Source organism: Mobula birostris, chromosome 2 (genome assembly GCF_030028105.1).
Source record: "Mobula birostris isolate sMobBir1 chromosome 2, sMobBir1.hap1, whole genome shotgun sequence".
Classification (NCBI taxonomy): domain Eukaryota; kingdom Metazoa; phylum Chordata; class Chondrichthyes; order Myliobatiformes; family Myliobatidae; genus Mobula; species Mobula birostris.
The window spans coordinates 2,863,571-2,882,604 of record NC_092371.1 but is presented as its reverse complement, the minus strand read 5'-3'; the positions used below and the strand labels follow the sequence as shown (position 1 = coordinate 2,882,604).

General features: G+C 44.7%; 2 non-coding genes across 2 annotated transcripts; one reads left to right on the top strand and one right to left on the bottom strand.

The window, feature by feature from the left end:
- The first annotated feature begins 3,174 nt into the window (after positions 1-3,174).
- Positions 3,175-3,246, top strand: trnaw-cca (transfer RNA tryptophan (anticodon CCA)). Its single transcript has one exon. It is a non-coding gene; the product is annotated as a tRNA-Trp (tRNA).
- Positions 3,247-18,694: 15,448 nt separating this feature from the next.
- Positions 18,695-18,785, bottom strand: trnar-ucu (transfer RNA arginine (anticodon UCU)). Its single transcript is given in 2 exon segments — positions 18,695-18,730; positions 18,749-18,785. It is a non-coding gene; the product is annotated as a tRNA-Arg (tRNA).
- Positions 18,786-19,034: the final 249 nt, after the last annotated feature.

The window sequence follows — 19,034 nt, the reverse complement described above, 5'->3', positions numbered from 1 at the left end:
TTGGTAAGTCAATGTGATATTGTTTATAACATTTGAGATTATAAAGTCGGAACAACGTGATCAAGTTTTTAAAAATTAAAATTAAGTTATGACACATCAGGTGCTAAGGGGAAAAAACTGCTGGAGGAACTCACCGTGTTAGCCAGAATCTGTGGAAGCAAAGGGATAGTTGATGTTTTGGGTCAAGACCCTGTATCAGGAATAATCAGACCTTACAGTCTTGACGCAAATTCTTGACCTAAATGTCGACCTACACATCGCCTCTGTAAATGATGCTCAACCCACTGAGATACTCCAACAGCTTACCTTCTGCTTCAGATTCTAGCAGTCTGTTATGTCTCAGGTGGTCAAATGATGAGTTCTGAGGTTCATTTTCATCAGGTTATCAGCAGCATGGGTAGAAACTCGCATTTTACATATGCATGCTGTCTATCATCTGATAGGGTTAAAAATATTGACTGACTTCTTCATCTATAGTTGCTTCTTGAGTGACTGAATTCTTCCAATATTTCTATTACTGTTTGATATATTCTGTTTTAGTTAACATTCCCTATTACATTACAAATTTTAGCTTTACTGGAAAATGGCACATTTATGTTTTGTTTAAGTTTTTACTAGGCACTAAAGATGCCCAAGGAGAATACTGACAACATTGCATTATTAGACCATAAGACCACAAAGATATGAGCAGAGTTTAATCGTTTGGCTATCGAGTCTGTTCCGCCATTTCATCATGGCTGATCCAATTTTCCTCTCAATCCCAACCTCCTACCTTCTCTCCTATCTTTTCATGCCCCGACCAGTCAAGAATCTATCAATTTCAGCCTTAAATATATACAGTATAAAGTCATGGCCTCCTGACCTGCTGATTTCCTTCAGCGTTTTGTGAGCGAGGGAATGCTATCGGTTTTGCGTGGAGTAATGTCTGTGCTCTACTGAATATCCGTCTGGTCGTTTCCCTTTCAACTGAAATGATTTCAGCAAAAGCATCTCCGCATATTTCTGCTTGTTTTCTAATGAACGAAATTTCGCGTGTATCGCGAACGTGATAACCACGATACCACAGAAACACTGCCGCTGTTAGCCTGAACCGCACCGGCAGATTGGAATAGAAACACAAGAAAAATCTGCAGATGCTGGAAATCCAAAGCAACACACACAGAGACAAAACGCTGGATAACAGATAAGGCCTGAGATGTCGACTGTTTCCCCTTTTGCCATGGATCCTGCCTGGCCTTCTTCGTTCCTCAAACATTTTCTGTGTATTGAGATCGGAACAGACACATGCAGTTGATTGTTAAGTACAGACACGTGAGTCTGATGAATGAAATATCTTGAAGAGTTATTCTCGGTATTAGTAAACACTAAATCCATGGGCCTATTCCCACTGGATAGCAATCTTAACTACAACCCCGTCACAACTGAAATTGGTTCCTCTAGTTCCAGGCTGGGCTTTGGAACGGCATATTTTTCACAATCCGCATGTGGTCCTGTGAGTTCATTCTTGTGTGTGCTAGACGGAGTTTTTATTCTGAAATGCAAAGAAAACAAGTAAATCTTAATTATCAATAAAAAGCACCGACCGAAGAAACACGGGGAAAGAAGCGGAAGTGGAGACGAGATTTGGATGTGGACGGAACGAGAGATTCAGACACTGCGAGAATATGTTGGGAGTAACTGTGTTCATACTGATGCGTGGCATTGAGGTAGTTGTGCCCTTCGCCCAGCTTGAGGTTGGCACAGAGGATTGATTGGTTTCTTGTAAACTGCAAAAGGACCTTCGGCCAGGTGTTACCAATGTAAATAGGCAAGGCCAAAACATGCACTCTCCCGCAGTACTAGAGCACGAATAGAAATTCTGGTCCCGTCCAGGTCCGAACGTGCAAAATTATACAACCGTGTTAACCACAACACCACGAAACCCGCAAGCCTTTTTACGTATACACCTGTTTAAGTGAAAATGGACTAGCTGGACATTTAGAATCAGAATCCTTTATTATCGCCAAGTATGTGGACACATACAGGGAATTTGATGTCGGTTTCCCTGAGCTCTCGCTGTACAGAATCAAAAAGCAAACAAAACAATAGTGCAAATAATCGTGAACTATATACAATGAGGTATACCTGTGTATGTATAGGTGGACTTGGTTTATAATAGACTAAAATTCAAGTGTTCATAAGACTGATGGCATACGGAAAGAAACTGTTCTTGTACCTATTTGTCCTGGCATATAGTGATCTAAAGGGCCTACCAGAAGGAAGGAGTTGGAACAGGTGATGTCCAGGGTGTGATGGGTCTACAATGATGCTGCTTGCTCGCTTCCTGGCTCTAGATGTATGTAGTCCTGGATCGAGGGCAGCTTCACACCAATAATCCTTTCCGCAGCCCTGACGGTTCTTTGGAGTCTATTCCTGTCTTGTTTGGTAGCTGATCCAAACCAGACAGTGATGGACGAACAGAGAACAGACTGGATTATTCCTGAATAGAATTGAATCAGCAGCTCCTGAGGCAGGTTGTACCTCCTGAGTTGACTGAGTTTAGAGAAACTGGAAAGATGAAATTTCTTTCAGCCGGTGGTTTAAAGCAGAAACTGGGGCAATACTTCAACACGTCTCTCCTGGTTTCACACTGTGAATTTCCGTCGCAACACAGAACAAAAAGCCTGACTACTTAGCTGCCCAGGCGGAATCTATGGAGAGGAATAAACAGTTGACATTTTGGGTCGAGGCACTCAAGGTATATTCTCAGTGCAGGATGGGGATAATTGTAAAGACATCAGGCCGGAAGATGAAGTTCTGCATGCCGAGCCGGTGTAAATTAAAGAGACAATCCAGAACTCCCAGTGTCAGTGCATATGAGGTAGCGTCTTGGCCCCAATCGACGAATGTGTTTGCCGCTAAATTACTGAGTGAGCAGGAGGCAGGGACCGGAAGGTCGATTTTAATTCCACTTGGTGAAACTAAACGAATATTAAAATGTGACAGTAAAGTGTGCCACTACTGTTTGTGGAAGAGCTAGGTCAATAAAGAGAAAGACGGAATCCGGAATGGCTCAGTCAGAGACTGGCAGCTCTCCGTCTTCAGGGTCTGGACAAAGGCATGGAAAATCTGCTCCGTAGCTAGTGAAGCTGTCGCTCTACGGCAGATTATTTAATAACCGATTTACTGCTGCCAGACCTCGTGGCGCAACGGTAGCGCGTCTGACTCCAGATCAGAAGGCTGCGTGTTCGAATCACGTCGGGGTCACTAACGTCGTATCGCGTTTTGTCATAGTGTTCGCTACAACTGACAGATGTACAGCTATTTCTCATCTTTGGCTAAGTTCAGCAAGGAATTGTTGATATTTTGCGTTGTCTATATACAAAATCCCCCCTTTTATTAGAAAACTTGCCGACGCTGGAGTCTGATAAAGACACAGAAAGCTGTGCAAACATTCAGTAGTTCAGGCAGCATCTGTGGAAAGAAGTAGCTATATTTTCAAGACATTCTGCCTTCCCTTCATATTTTCATTATTATTTATCCTCCTTCGTAAAGCCGAAGAAAGATTTCACCTGGCTGATTGAACGTTAGCACCAGAACCACGCAAGTCTTAAAGATTGACAAGGATTAAACAGTTGAAAAGGGGGTCACAGGAATGTCTTCTCCAGGTTCTTTCCTTTGAATCACAGCTCCATAGCCTGGGATAGCAGACTACTGGCATTCAAAATCAAAGGTTGTTCTACGCTTCGCGAAGTGTTTCGTTCTTTCCATCTTAAGTGACAATTGTAACATTGGGATGTCAATTGAAGTAAACGATTCGATTAAGTATCTCCATGTAGAGACTTTAACTGAAGCTTTACTGGAAAATAATGATAATAATAGTAATAATATAAATACATGCCTGATCCAATTTTAGAGTCAGAATACCACCAATTACATTCTGACCGATCAGTAACTTCAAAAAGGACAATGCGTAATATCTACCCGGATATAATAATAAAGGTTAAGCAAGGAAAAACAAATTATTTAATAAATATAGCTATTCCAAACACAATGAACTCACAGAAATCAAAATGTGAAAAACAACTGAAATATGCTGAATTAAAAGAGGAAATTGAAAGACATTGGAACATGAACAAGATACAAATTATCCCGATAGTCATATCTACAACTGGTGTCATCCGAAAGGCACTAAAAAATATCATTAAACTATTAGGGTTACACAGTAATATATATGTAAATCTTTAGAAAGTCAGAATGCTAAACTCTACTATAACAGTCCGAAAGTTCCTCGCAATTGACAAATCAGTGTGCTTGGCTATGCCGGCACCTGAGCTTTTACGAGATTGAGCTGAGGGGTAACATGATAATAACGCAGCAGCACCACTTCCCTGGACGGGAGGAGACGACAACACCGGACTCCGGCAGCGGGAGGCAGAGTCTGCAGAACTTGCCGGACTGTGAACCGCTCAGCCGCAAAGATCCGAAGGACCCGGAACCAGGGCTCGGTTTCTTGCTCAGCTGGGCGGTCTGGGATCTGAGACGCAATGTGCCGAGTGGAGACATCTAGCGGTTTAAAATCAGCTGCGCCCACAAACACCACTCCGACCCCCGCCCCCCCCGCCCGCACTGGCCATGAAACAAATCCAGACACATCTGTACCTAGATTGGGCGGTGCGCTTGTCAGCGTCTCTTCTCCGTGGCTGAAACGGAAACCTGTCTGTAGGTATAAAACACAATGCACTTTCGCTTTAGAACCGAGAGGCACGCAATTACCAACGAACACTGAGATCATGAATTTTTTGTCTAATAGCTGGCCATCAGAGTGACGCGCAATAAAGACTAGATTAGGGAGGAAAACGAACACACATACAACATTGAAGAAATGCAAATACCTGAAATTGCAATGGATATGCTGAAAGAAGTTATATAAAAACATCCTGAAAAAGTGCCTGAATTTTTTAACAGAAGGTAAAACATATCTTTATACTAAAAAGGATAAAGTATCGTCCTACTATTTCATATAAAAATGTAACATGTATCTTGCAACTAATCACAACTCATTTACATAATCACAATATACTTTCAGAAGAGTAGAAAGGAGGCTGTAAAGAACAAGTGAAATTATATTCCGTAACTCTAAATCAAGCCCGGTGGAATAGCAGAAATGTTCCATGTTCCTACAACGACAACCCAAAGGAATTTGATTCTGTCATCCATTCTAACATTCTATTATATGCTAATAGAAGATTTAATATAGATAAACTACACCCAATACTTGTGAAATTAGAAGCATAGGACATAGAAACGTAGAAAACCTACAGCACAATACGGGCCCTTCGGCCCACAAAGCTGTACCGGACATGTCCCACCCCAGAGCCACCCAGGCCTACCCACGGCCCTCTATTTTTCTAAGCTCCATGTATCCATCCAGCAGTCTCTTAAAATACCCTATTGTTTCCGCCTCCACCCACCACCGCCGGCAGCCAATTCCACGCACTCACCACTCTCTAACTTGCCCCTGACATCTCCTCTCTATCTACTTCCAAGCACCTTAAAACTATGCTCTCTCGTGTCAGCCATTTCAGGCTTGGTAAAAAGCCTCTGACTATCCACACGATCAATGCCTCTCATCATCTTGTACACCTCTGTCAGGTCACCTCTGATCCTCCGTCGCTCCAAGGAGAAAAAGCCGAGTTCACTCAACCTATTTTCATAAGGCATGTCCGTAATACAGGCAACATCCTTGTAAATCTCCTCTGCACCCTTTCTATGGTTTTCACATCCTTCCTGTAGTGAGGCTACCAGAATTGAGCGCAGTAATCCTGCAACATCCGATGAAGCATTGCCGTACCATCATCACCCTGTCGACTAATAACAAAAAATTAAACAGACACCGTTATCAAAATAAGCTGATGCATTTTCCCATGCGACTCTTTTAAGTCCACTTCTGTCTAACTTTAAACCCACTCTCTCATTTGCTGAAACGGACGAATATTGGATAACAAATCAGAAACAACGAAATAAGTTATACCTTCACAATACGCTGGAGGAATTCAGCAGGTCGGGCAGCATCCGTGGAAACGATCAGTCGACGTTTCGGGCCGGAACCCTTCGTCAGGACTGAAGAGGGAGGGGGCAGAGGCCCTATAAAGAAGGTGGGGGGAGGTTGGGAAGGAGAAGGCTGGTAGGTTCCAGGTGAAAAACCAGTAAGGGGAAAGATAAAGGGGTAGGGGAGGGGAAGCAGGGAGGTGATAGGCAGGAAAGGTGAAGAAGGAATAGGGGAAAACACAATGGGTATAGAAGGAGGCGGAACCACGAGGGAGGTGATAGGCAGCTGGGGGAGGGGGCAGAGTGACATAGGGCTAGAGGAACGGAGGGAATTACCGCAAGTTGGAGAATTCTATGTTCATATCAAGGGGCTGGAGACTACCTAGACGGTATATGAGGTGTTGCTCCTCCAACCTGAGTTTAGCCTCATCATGGCAGTAGATGCAGTAGACTGGCAGTAGACCGGGTCATCTATTGCATCCGGTGCTCCCGGTGCGGCCTCCTCTACATCGGTGAAACCCGACGCAGATTGGGGGACCGCTTGGTCGAGCACCTCGGCTCCGTCCGCCACAACAGACAGGATCTCCCAGTAGCCACCCACTTCAACTCTGCTTCCCACTCCCATTCAGATATGTCCATACATAGCCTCCTCTACTGCCATGATGAGGCTAAGAAGCGTACAAGGAAAGAAAATTGAGCATAATGCGATAAAAGGAAAACTTCTGACAGAATTTACTTCAAGGATTAAGGAATTCTGCTAAACTAAGACCATGAATAAAAATATAACAAATGCAATAAACACTTCCGCTATACTTATATTAATGTATTCTTTCGACGTAATATCTTGGTCTGAAACCGATATGGAATATTAAAAAAATAAGAACTGAAATGACATCATTCAGAAAATATTATGTAAATTCGAATGCGCATAGATTAACCTAGTTATAACGGAAGGAGGAAGAGGGATAACAGATATTAAAAATCTGCACAACAGTCAGATAAAATTTCTAACGATATACTTTCTGAACGAAAACAAGAGTCAGCGGTCCACGCATGCATATGGAATTCTGATAAGAAGTATTCACCACTAAACTTAAAGGAGAGCACAACCGAGAAAAATGAAGATATTATCACAATTGAAGAAAAAGTTAACCAATGAAAGAACATGACCGTCCATTGAAGACGTCCCCACAATGCGAGCCGACTAGATGTTGACAAGGATGGTCAAACGCCTGGCTCAGAGTTAGAGACCACTTCTCAAAAACAGAAGGGCTCTTTGTGGGCAAGGCAGGTCCAGCTGGCGAACACAAAAATATCAAAGACATACTAAAAGCCCAACATATTCAAGATGATAAATATAGAAAATGCCAACGAAAACCAGAAACAATCCGGCATATTGCAGGATCCTGTAGCAGTTTATTTTTATCTGACTACTTACCCAGGCACAATTAAGCAGCAACTATCATTCACCAAAATCTCGCTTTAAAATACAAACTCAAAGAAATCAGACCTTACTATACATACAAATCTGATACAGATCTAGAGTCAGAATACCACAAATTATATTATGTCCAGTTAAGACTTACTAAGACTTTGAGATAGGACCAGGGTATACATTTTCCTGGTGGTAATATCTGCAGCTGGTATCATCCCAAGGTACTGCTCTATAACATCAAAAATCGGGCTACACAGTAATATCTAGCTAAATCTTCAGAAAACCACAATACTAACCACTACAATAGTCCGAAAGTTCCTAGCAATTGACAAATGAGTGTGGTTGACAATGCCCGCACTTCAGGTTTTAGCAGCTTGAGCTGAGAAGAAGTATAAATATAATTATTAATACTCTCAACCATATTGTATTACCACAACATCTAGGAAAACTCGAAACATTTCAAGAAGTACGCACAATAACATACGGTGCTCCATTTAACGGCAGTGGAGCGCAATGGCTCCGAAATAGGGCTAATCTTCGCTAAAAACTGAAAACTGAGTATTGAATTGGGAACACCGGAAATGGCAGAAGAGAGTCTAACCGTCAGGTTCGGCCTTCATGCATTTGTCCAGGGGAAGACAGCCTCAGGCCCAGCCAAATTTGTACACCATATGCAATTAAATTATTTAGCTTTATAATTCTTAATCTGAGAATTAGATTAGTAAAGAAAACAAACAGAAAAAAGGGCCATTTTAATGAAACAGTCTATTGTGCACGTTGGAGCTCACGATTGTCTGTCCATTTGTTCCTCATCGGCCTCCTCGAGCGTCGTTGACACCCAGATCCTCACTCCAAGTCCACTCCGTCCTGCGGTCTACCAGCTCTCTCCACTCGCGTCTTCTCTCTTCATCCCTCGCCGACAAAAAGATTGCGAAACCCTTTTCTCTGATATACAAAAAAGAAACAACACGCCTCTCATTGGATGGCGCACATTCCAAGGCCCTCGTTATCCCTAGTCATAACCAAAACATTGCTGCTACAGAGAAACCATTACATTAGCAATGAAACCGTACAGAGCGTTACAAGAGTAAGAAACAAAACTGAAACATTAGGAACGGTAGCTTAAATAGATACATGAAATGCGCTGGAAGAAGAAGACAGAATTATCAGTTCAGAAACAATGAAAAAGATTCATACAAAACATTGAAACTCAATTCGACGATTACATCACCAAGGCTAACACAAAATTACCAAGAAACATAAAGATGAACTTTTGGTCTAATATCTGGTCAAACAGGATGATCCACAATCAAGAAGCAGGATGGATTAGGGAGGAAAAGGAACAAACACACACGATTGAAAAAATACAAATGTATGAAATTACAACGGTATTGATAAAAGAGGTTATAAAAATACCTAAAACTGGAAGAGTACAGCAGTGATAATACTCATAATTATAGCTGTTAGAACTGTTACTTGACTTCATCCATATCTATTCATACATGTCAAAAATTTTAATAAAAATTCTTAAAATATGCTTGAATTTTTGACAGAAGATGAAACCTAAAGGGGAAATCTCAAATGATCCATCAAAATATAGTCCTATTACTTGCTTACAAACTATATATACAATCGTAACATCATGTATCGCGCAACTAATAACTTAGATAACCACAATATACTTGCAGGCGAGCAGAAAGGATGCCGTAACGGTATGAAATAATCATAATGTAAAGAAAAGCTCTGTAAATTTACTTTATACACGCTCTCTAATTTATTGAATCGGACGAAAATTGGGTATATTATCAGAAATGCATTACTGTATACATTGAAGCACCTTCGCTCTGTAATCCTCTCGCCTTGGTTCCTAACAAGCTTGACTCGTTAGCCAATGCTGGCTATCAGCGACGTAACTCAGCATTGGATGGATAATGGAAAGTTAATCTTTACAGATATTTCAACCTTAACAGCTAACCCGGGGGGGGGGCGGGGGGAATAAAAGGGCCCAGTAGAGTGAAACCAGTCTAAATGTGCACATAGACGTTGGAGCTGTTTTCTGGGCCAGTCGGGTGATTCGCTTTGATTACCTCCTGCTGAACCGACGGTCTGCGTGCAGAACACCAGCCGTAGCTCGAACTTCTCTCGAAGGCCATTTCGAACGAACTGGCGCTCCCTCCTCGGAACCATTGGTCGGCACAAAGTACTTCTTACAAACAGTGTCTCCCATTCTAGCGACGTTCTGCGAGCATCTTCCCTTGTACTCGTCTCCGCACCTCTGGCAACAAAGACCCAAATCAGGACGATTATCCCCAGAAATCTGATCCCTCCCTGCTCTCGCGAATGTTCCATGGCATTGCACTGAATAGAAAGGTACAGAACGTTACCAAATCAAACCTGACTGGCTGACTCAATATTGCTAAGTTGAGCAAACAGCTACTTATCTCAGCCGAAGCACAAATAACCGGAACACGCTGCGTTTGCAGAAAAACTGCTGAAAGTATAGCAACATAACAGTAGAAATACAATAACACAGGTTCTTGACCAGGGCATTACACATATAGGGATGATTTGAAATTATACGCTCTTTCATCGGTAAAGCTAATAAAATGCTGGAACTATTTTCGAAAGACATAAACATAATCTTCAATGCTTTCGAAAATTTGATAAACAGAGCTCAGCAGTAAAGCTATGAGAAAAGCAACAAACACATTCGCTATACCCATATTATACCCACAGCGTTTACTTGGAGTAAGGGGAAATATGAAGCTATCAGGCAGGAACTTGGAAGCATATATTGGGAACAGATGTTCTCAGGGAAATGTGCAGCAGAAATGTGGCAAATGTTCAGGTGATATTTGCGTTCTGCATAGGTACGTCCCAACGAGACAGGAAAAGGTTAGTAGGGTACAGGTTACAGGTGATGTACAAAGGCTGTTGAAAATCTAGTCATGAAGAAAGGAAAAACTTACGAAAGGCTCAAAAAACTAAGTAATCATGGAGATCTAGAAGAGTATAAGAAGAGCAGGAAGAAGGTTAAGAATGAAATTAGGAGAGCCAAAAGAGGACATGAGAAAGCCTTGGTGAGCAGGATTAAGGAAAACCCCAAGGCATTCTACAAGTATGTGAAGAGCAAGAAGACAAGATGTGAGAGCATAGGACCAATCAAGTGTGACAGTGGAAATATGTGTATGGAACCGGAGGAGATAGCAGAGGTACTTAATGAATAGTTTGCTTCAGTATTCACGACGGGAAAGGATCTTGGCGATTGTAGGGTTGACTTACAGCGGATTGAAAAGCTTGAGCATATAGACGTTAAGAAAGAGGATGTGCTGGAGCTTTTGGAAAGCATCAAGTTGGATAAGTCTCCGGGATCGGATGACGTGTACCCCAGTCTACTGTGGAAGGCGAACGAGGAAATTGCTGAGCCTCTGGCAATGATCTTTGCATCATCAATGGGGACGGGAGAGGTTCCAGAGGATTGGAGGGTTGCAGATGTTATTCCCCTATTCAAAAAAGGGAGTAGAAACGGCCCAGGAAATTATAGGTCAGTGAGTCTTACTTCAGTGGTTGGTAAGTTGATGGAAAAGCTCATGAGAGTCAGGATCTATGAACATTTGGAGAGGCATAATATGATTAGGAATAGTCAGCATGGTTTTGTCAAAAGCAGGTCATGCTTTTCGAGCCTGGAATGAATCTTTTGAGGATGTGACTAAATACATTGAGGAAGGTAGAGCAGTAGATGTAGTGTATATGGATTTCAGCAAGGCATTTGATAAAGTACCCCGTGCAAGGCGTATTGAGAAAGTAAGGAGGCATGGGATCCAAGGAGACCTTGCTTTGTGGATCCAGAATTGGCTTGCTCACAGAAGGCAAAGAGTGGTTGTAGATGGGTCATATTCTGTATGGAGGTTGGTGACCAGTGGTGTACCTCAGCGATCTGTTCCAGGAACCCTTCTCTTCGTGATTTTTATAAATGACCTGGATGAGGAAGTGGAGGGATGGGTTAGTAAATTTGCTGATGACAAAATGGTTGGGGGTGTTGTGGATAGTGTGGAGAGTTGTCACAGGTTACAGTGGGACATTAATAGGATGCAAAACTGGGCTGAGAAGTGGCAGATGGAGTTCAACCTAGATGAGTGTGAGGTGATTTATTTTGGTGGGTCAAATATAATGGCAGAATATAATATTAATGGTAAGACTCTTGGTTTTGTGAGGGATCAGAGAGATCTTGGGGTCCGAGTACCTAGAGCTGCGCAGGTTGATTGCAGGCATACGGTACATTGGCCTTCATTAACCGTGGGATTGAGTTCAAGACCCGAGAGGTAATGTTCAGCTATATAGGACCCTGGTCATCCCTCACCTGGTATACTGCGCTCAGTTGTGGTCAACTCACTACAGGAAAGATGTGGAAACTATGGAAAGGTTGCAGAGGAGATTTACAAGGGTGTTGCTTGGATTAGGGAGCATGACTTATGAGAATAGGTCGAGTGAACTCGGCCTTTTCTCCTTGGAGCGACGGAGGATGAGAGGTGACCTTATAGAGGTGTGTAAGATAATGTGAGGCATTGATAGAACATAGAACATAGAATAGTACAGCACAGTACAGGACCTTCGGCCCACAATGTTGTGCCGATCCTCAAACCCTGCCTCCCATATAAGCCCCCACCTTAAATTCCTCCATATACCTGTCTTGTAGTCTCTTAAACTTCACTAGTGTATCTGCCTCCACCACTGACTCAGGCAGTGCATTCCACGCACCAACCACTCTGAGTAAAAAACCTTCCTCAGATATCCCCTTGAACTTCCCACCCCTTATCTTAAAGCCATGTCCTCTTGTATTGAGCCGTGGTGCCCTGGGGATGAGGCGCTGGCCATCCACTCTACCTATTCCTCTTATTATCTTGTACACCTCTATCATGTCTCCTCTCATCCTCCTTCTCTCCGAAGAGTAAAGCCCTGGCTCCCTTAATCTCTGATCATAATGCTTACTCTCTGAACCAGGCAGCATCCTGGTAAATCTCCTCTGTACTCTTTCCAATGCTTCCACATCCTTCCTATAGTGAGGCGACCAGAGCTGGACACACTACTCCAAGTGTGGCCTAACCAGAGTTTTACAGAGCTGCATCATTACATCGCGACTCTTAAACTCTATCCCTCGACTTATGAAAGCTAACACCCCATAATTATAAAATATAGTTACAACAGTGCAACAACACCATAACTTGATGATGAAGTCCATGAGCACAGTAAAAGGGTGGTATTCTTTTATTCTATTGTGTTTCTTGTATTTATTGTGATTGGCTGCAAGAAAATTAATCACCGTAGTCCATGATACAGTAAAACATACGAACAGAATTTGGCTATTTAGCCCATTGAGTCAGCTCCGCCATTCCATTGAGTCTGATGTATGAGCTCTCTGAGCCTCATTCTCCAGCCTTCTTCCCGCAACCTTTCACACCCTGATGATGTCAAGAACTTATCAACCCCCGTCTTAAATATATCCAATTTTTCGCATGCACAGTCGCCTGTGGCACTGAATTCCAGAATTTTACCATCAACTGTTTGAAGAAATTTTTCCACATCCCTGTTCATAATGGATATTCCTCTATCTTGAGGCTGTGCCCTTTAGAGACAGAAACACAGAAAACCTACAGCACAATACAGGCCCGTTGGCCCACAATGCTCTGCCGAACATGTATTTACTTTAGAAATTACCGAGGGTTACCCATAGCCCTCTATTTTACTAAGCTCCATATATCTGTCCAGGAGTCTCTTAAAAGGCCCTTTTGTATCTGCCTCCACCACTGTTGCCGGCAGCCCATTCCACGCACTCACCCCTATCTGTGTAAAAAAAATACCCCGACATCTCCTCTGTACCTACTTCCAAGCACCTTAAAACTGTGCCCTCTCGTGTTAGCAATTTCAGCCCTGGCCAAAAAACCCCTGACTATCTACACAATCAATGCCTCTCGTCATCTTATACATCTCTATCACCTCTCATTCTCCGACACTCCGAGAAGAAATGGCCGAGTTCACTCAAGCTATTCTCATAAAGCATGCTCCCCAATCCAGGCAACATGCTTGTAAATCTCCTCTGCACCCTTTCTACGGTTTCCATATCCTTCCTGTAGTGAGGCGACCAGAACTGAGCGCAGTACTCCAAGTGGGGTCCGACCAGGGTCTTATATAGCTGTAACATTACCAGCTGTAACATTACTATATAGCTGTAACATTACCATTAAGCTCTTGACCTTAATCCCACGGTTGATGGAGGTCAATGTACCGCATCCTTCTTAACCACTGAGTCAACCTGTGCAGCAGTTTTGAATGTCCTTTAGATTCGGACCCCAAGATCCCTTCTGATCCTCCACACTGCCAAGAGTCTTACGATTAATGCTATATTCTGCCATCATATTTATCCTACCAACATAAACCACCTCACACTTATCTGGGTTGAACGCCATCTGCCACTTCTCAGCCCAGTTTTGCATCCTATCAATATCTGGCTGTAACCTCTGACAGCCCTCCACACTATCCACAGCACCCCCAGCCTTTGTGACATCAGGAAATTTAGGAACCCATCCCCTCCACTTCCTCATCCAGGTCATTTATAAAAATCACGAAGAGTAGAGGTCGCAGAACAGATCCCCGAGGCAAACCACTGGTCACTACCTCCATGCAGAATATGACCCGTCTACAACAACTCTTTGCCTTCTGTAAGCAAGCCAATTCTGGATCCACAAAGCAAGACCCGCCCCCCCCTCCCCCCCGCCCCCCCAGATCCCACACCTCCTTGCTTTCTCAATAAGTCTTGCATGGGGTATCTCATCAAATGCCTTGCTGAAATCCATATACACGACGTCTACTGCTCTACCTTCATCAATGTGTTAAGTCACATCCTCAAAAATTTCAATCAGGCTCGACCTGCCTTTGACAAAGCCATGCTGACTATTCCTAATCATACTGTGCCTCAAATGTTCATAAATCCTGCCTTTCAGGATCTTTTCCATCAATTTACCAACCACAGAAGTAAGACCCACTGGTCTATAATTTGGTCCTAGACTCCTCGCTATTGGAAACATATTCTCTATATCCACACTGTCTGGGCCTTTCAATATTATCAGCGTTGTATAAATTACTTTGAACGTTGAACTTAAGCATTAAGACTTACAAAAATAGTTATGCGGTTTTAAAGTACCAAATAATGCGCGCACATTGTGAGACCATAGTTCCGGCGGTGAAAAGGTGCCTTTATTTCTTGAACAACGGAAGACAAACTTTGAGATTTCTGCTCAGTTTGGTGAACCGGCGCTTGTCACAGGAACCATATACAAATAGGAATAGAAGTAGTTAAGTAAACTGAAGATAACCAATAGCATTAAATATATACCGACACACAAACATCTATGTATGTTACAAGGAGGTGTTGGGGAGCGGACCCAAGTGCAAGACACAGGACTGAAGCAGTATGAACAGGACGATGCTTATTCGTCGTCATCGTGACTATCCCTCGAGGTCGAGGATGGTGGTCTTCGTTCCGTACAGAGTGAAGACGCCTTGTGCGTGTATTTGTTTAACGTGTATCCGATGTTGCACTCCAAGAACCACACGATACTTCACAAATCAACCAACTGATTCCAATGGCACGGAAACCACGACGATTGGAGCTGATGGATTCGTTGCAGCCTTCATCCGCCTTCACAGCCGTTGAGTTCGAAGTAACTTCGTCCGCCTGTTCCACTGTTGAGGTCTTGGTTGGATTATTCTTTGTCAGGGACCTCACCCTCGACCTTACCGCCATGGGTGACCCAACCAGGAGCATAGCTCCAGACGGCATCGCTCTCGGGATCACAGGACCACACAAGCTTCCCCACCACGACAAGCTGACAATACACGGAGAAGGATGCTTATTAGGAATACTAGGGAAGCCAAGGAGCGAGGACAAGATGACAACATGGACGTAGACATAGGATACAACCTGGGCTCGGACTTAGAACTTGGACTTGACTGGGAACTCAGGTCACGACTCAGAACTCGGGTCTTGGCAGGGACTCGGTACCTGGGTCTTAACCTAATCTTGACTTAGAACTCGGACACAGGACACGGAGACGGGACTCGAACTCGGACACAGGACACGGAGACGGGACTCGAACTCGGACACAGGACACGGAGACGGGACTCGAACTCGGACACAGGACACGGAGACGGGACTCGAACTCGGACACAGGACACGGAGACGGGACTCGAACTCGGACACAGGACACGGAGACGGGACTCGAACTCGGACACAGGACACGGAGACGGGACTCGAACTCGGACACAGGACACGGAGACGGGACTCGAACTCGGACACAGGACACGGAGACGGGACTCGAACTCGGACACAGGACACGGAGACGGGACTCGAACTCGGACACAGGACACGGAGACGGGACTCGAACTCGGACACAGGACACGGAGACGGGACTCGAACTCGGACACAGGACACGGAGACGGGACTCGAACTCGGACACAGGACACGGAGACGGGACTCGAACTCGGACACAGGACACGGAGACGGGACTCGAACTCGGACACAGGACACGGAGACGGGACTCGAACTCGGACACAGGACACGGAGACGGGACTCGAACTCGGACACAGGACACGGAGTCGGGACGCTTCTTGGACACGGGACACAGAGGTAACCTGAAGTCCACGATACTCAGTAGCTCCAATAATGGTCCAGACTTACCACACTGGCTGAGGTCACGCGTTTCTGGTAACGAACTCCTTGGTGTGGGTTTCTGATGACGAGCTTCCTGGTGTGGGTTTCTGACGGGGATTCGAACGGGGACTGTCCAACAGAGGAATAGCTGCACCCTTGAGCTATTTATGTTGCAAGCCCGAAATGCGGATCAGCTGCCTCAATTAAGGCGCCCAACTGAACAACGGAAAACAGAAACAACCGGAATACGGAATCCATGGACCGGACCGTGAACTGGAATACGGAGTACACGGACCGGACCGTGACAATGTAATTTTATAAAAACCTACGAGCAGCCAGGCGTTTTATCATTGAATGTCTCTGTGGGTAATCAGGCAACCTAATTAACTGCATATTCCCGCCAAACACGTTAAACTAGCAGCAACACACGTCAAAGTTGCTGGTGAACGTAGCAGGTCAGACAGCATCTATAGGAAGAGGTACAGTCGACGTTTCGGGCCGAGACCCTTCGTCAGGACTAAATGAAGGAAGAGCTAGTAAGAGATTTGAAAGGGGGAGGGGGAGGGGGAGGGGGAGATCCAAAATGATAGGAGAAGACAGGAGTGGGAGGGATGGAACCAAGAGCTGGTCAGGTGATTGGCAAAGGGGATATGAGAGGATCATGGGACATGAGGCCCAGGGAGAAGGAAAAGGGGGAGGGGGGAAACCCAGAGGATGGGCAAGGGGTATAGTCAGAGGGAGAAAATGGAGAAAGAGAGAAAGAATGTGTATATAAATAACGGATGGGGTACGAGGGGGAGGTGAGGCATTAGCGGAAGTTTGAGAAGTCAATGTTCATGCTATCAGGTTGGAGGCTACCCAGACGGAATATAAGGTGTTGTTCCTCCAGCCTGAGTGTGGCTTCATCTTTACAGGAGTGGAGGCTGTGGATAGCATATCAGAATGGGAACGGGACGTCGAATTGAAATGTGCGGCCACTGGGAGATCCCGCTTTCTCTGGCGGACAGAGCGGCACTTTTGTTTCATTGTCAAGAATACATCTCCTTGTCCCTGAAATAATCGAAAACTCAGTACGTCGGTAATTATTCTGCTGAAATTCAACGAACTACCATGCCTTTAGAGTTACGCAACACACATCAAAGTTTCTGGTGAACGCAGCAGGTCAGACAGCATCTCTAGAAAGAGGTACAGTCGACGATTCATGCCGAGGCCCTTCGTCAGGACTAGCTGAAGGTAGAGTTATTAAGAGATTTGAAAGTGGGAGGGGGAGACAGCTTATCCACTGATGTCTACTATAAGCCTACTGACTCTCACAGCTATCTGGACTATCCCTCTTCTCACTCTGTCTCTTGCAAAAATGCCATCCCCTTCTCGCAATTCCTCCGTCTCCGCCGCATCTGCTCTCAGGATGAGGCTTTTCATTCCAGGACGAGGGAGATGTCCTCCTTTTTTAAAGAAAGAGGCTTCACTTCCTCCACTATCAACTCTGCTCTCAAACGCATCTCCCCCATTTCACGCACATCTGCTCTCATTCCATCCTCCCGCCACCCCACTAGGAATAGGGTTCCCCTGGTCCTCACCTACCACCCCACCAGCCTCCGGGTCCAACATATTATTCTCCGTAACTTCCGCCACCTCCAACGGGATCCCACCACTAAGCACATCTTTCCCTCCCCCCCCCCCTCTGCATTCCGCAGGGATCGCTTCCTACGCGACTCCCTTGTTCATTCGGCCCCCCCATCCCTCCCCATTGATCTCCCTCCTGGCACTTATCCTTGTAAGCGGAACAAGTGCTACACATGCCCTTACACTTCCTCCCTTACCACCATTCAGGGCCCCAGACAGTCCTTCCAGGTGAGGCGACAGTTCACCTGTGAGTCGGCTGGGGTGATATACTGCTTCCGGTGCTCCCCATATGGCCTTCTATATATTGGCGAGACCCGACGCAGACTGGAAGACCGCTTTGCTGAACACCTACGCTCTGTTCGCCAGAGAAAGCAGGATCTCCCAGTGGCCACACATCTTAATTCCACATCCCATTCCCATTCTGACATGTCTATCCACGGCCTCCTCTACTGTAAAGATGAAACCACACTCAGGTTGGAGGAACAACATCGTTTGCCAATCACCTGTCCAGCTCTTGGTTCCATCCCTCCCCCTCCTGTCTTCTCCTATCATTTTGGATCTCCCCCTCCCACTTCAAATCTCTTACTAGCTCTTCCTTCAGTTAGTCCTGACGAGGGGTCTCGGTCCGAAACGTCGACTGTACTTCTTCCTAGAGATGCTGCCTGGCCTGCTGCGTTCACCGGCAACTTTGATGTGTGTTGCTTGAATTTCCAGCATCTGCAGAATTCTTGTTGTATGCCTTTAGAGTTTTTTTTTACAAATTCCTTACTGAGTGAGCTCATTAATTATTTGAAAACATGGTCTTTAATTACAGGTTCTCCTCCGTCAGGCGATGTCCTCAGCCACTGGAGTTCTGGCCTTGTTTGTTGTTGTAAATGCAAATCCAGACAAAACATCGACTCTGGTGGGACTCGAACCCACAACCTTTGAATTACTTCATTTTTGGTCATTAGAAGTCCAACACGCTATCCATTGCGCCACAGAGCCCACACTCTGCAGCTTGGATGCATGCAAATTAAACTCATTCAACAGGAAATTATCATTTGTTGACTATAAGCATTCATGTGTTGTTGTATTTGGCCCAAGGAGCTGGGACATTACCCCTTTCATTCGCTCACTAGAAACTTTCCAGTCTCCTAGCTGCTCTTCTTTACGAAAGCTTACTCTCTATTTATCTTTAAACCCTGTGTTTCCATTGGAAATGCCAACACTGAAAATGCTGCCAACGTTCAGCGG